We start from the raw sequence: 2,084 nt of genomic DNA, 5'->3' as shown, positions 1-2,084 counted from the left end.
CAATGTCTGTTGTTTTTCAGATGTGGGGACAGTGTATAGAGATCGAAATTGTATCCCGGATATCAGGGCAGGGCTGACTACGTGTAACACCAGAAAGAGGGAACCATTATTGGGCTGTGAGGGCACGACGGTACAGTCTTAGTGCTCTGACTTCGCAGCATCCACTGGACGTGTTGTATCGAGGCAAACGCTGTACATAAAGCTTCAGCAGATGGCCTTTGCTCTCGGAGACCTGCTGCATGTATGTACCTCTTACGCCCCTTCACAGAAGGGAACGTCTAGAGTGGAGCCGTCAACATGGACGATCGAACAGAGGGGCAATGTTCTTTTCAAAAAAAATGGTTCAAATGGCTCTGAGCACTATGGGACTTAACATCTTAGGTCATCAGGCCCCTAGAACTTAGAACTACTTAAACCTAACTAACCTGAGGACATCACACACATCCATGCCCGAGGCAGGATTCGAACCTGCGACCGTAGCAGTCCCGTAGTGCCGGACTGTAGTGTCTAGAACCGCAAGACCACAATGTTCTTTTTGCAGGTGAGTTCCGATTTGGTCTGGACAGTGATTTTCGACGGGTCTGCATCTTGAGTGAATGTGGAACACGATTTCGGGACCCAACTCTTCTGGAAAGATACCGATGTCGAGGATGATTCCTAATTATGTGGGCAGGGATTATGTTGATCACTCGAACGCCTCATCATGAAACTGTATGGGTGTGTCGGCAAAGCTTAACTGCTGTCAGGTATCGTGACGATATCTTGGGATCTCATGTGCGGTTGTTGCGAGGTGATGTGAGCCCAGACTTCACATTGCGGGACGATAATGCCTGACCTCATAGAACACGCCAGGATGATGTTTTCCTGGAAACGGAAGGTATTGCACGCATGGTGTTGCTTGCTCTCTCTCCCGATTTTAGTTCCATAGACCACATCTGGGATGCATTAGGGACATGGGTTGCATAACGTTAGAATACACCAACTACTCTCCAAGAATTACGAGCAGCGCCGCAACAGAATGGGCGTTATTGGCTCAAAATGAGATTGACGACATCATTCACAGCATGCCCCGTCGTTTTTCAGGACTGTATTGCAGCCAGAGGTGGTCACACCCCATACTGAGCGAATTAACCAGTTGTCGGAATGTGTGTGTAAATCAGTTAAGCCGGCCGCGGTGGTCTCGCGGTTCTAGGCGCTCAGTCCGGAACCGCGCGACTGCTACGGTCGCAGGTTCGAATCCTCCCTCGGGCATGGATGTGTGTGATGTCCTTAGGTTAGTTAGGTTTAAGTAGTTCTAAGTTCTAGGGGACTGATGACCACAGATGTTAAGTCCCGTAGTGCTCAGAGCCAAATCAGTTAAGTTAAAAAAATGTAAGTAGGCTGTTTAGGTTTTTATGTTGGTAACGCCACGTAGCGCTCTGTATGAAAACCAATGACTGTGCTGTGTGCAGTCTGTGGCTGGTTTGCATTGTTGGAATATTCGCCAGTGTAGTGTTGGGCAGTTGGTTGCGAACAGCGTGTAGCGTTGCGCAGTTGGAGGTGAGCCGCCAGCAGTGGTGGATGTGGGAAGAGAGATGGCGGAGTATATATGTATACATATATAATGACTTTTGAAAACTATTAAGGTAAATACATTGTTTGTTCTCTATCAAAATCTTTCATTTGCTAACTATGCCTATCAGTAGTTAGTGCCTTCAGTAGTTAGAATCTTTTATTTAGCTGGCAGTATTGCAGTAGTTCGAGTAACGAAGATTTTTGTGAGGTAAGTGATTCATGAAAGGTATAGGTTATTGTTAGTCAGGGCCATTCATTCTTTTGTAGGGATTATTGAAAGTCAGATTGCGTTGCGCCAAAAATATTGTGTGTCAGTTTAGTGATGATCAGAATAAGTAAAGAGAGAAATGCCTGAGTACGTTCAGTTTTGCTCATCTGTTTGAAAATCAAATAACGTAAGAGGTTTATCAGCACTGTCATTTATAATTTTTGTAAGGGGATGTTTCAAAAAGACGAAGAACATTTTCGTCTACCGTTATGCAGGTTGCAGTTGGTTACGTACTGTACTCTTTATACTGTTTCTACTTTAC

Source organism: Schistocerca americana, chromosome 2 (genome assembly GCF_021461395.2).
Source record: "Schistocerca americana isolate TAMUIC-IGC-003095 chromosome 2, iqSchAmer2.1, whole genome shotgun sequence".
Lineage (NCBI taxonomy): Eukaryota > Metazoa > Arthropoda > Insecta > Orthoptera > Acrididae > Schistocerca > Schistocerca americana.
The sequence above is the reverse complement of the archived record's forward strand: the minus strand, read 5'-3'. Positions refer to the sequence as shown.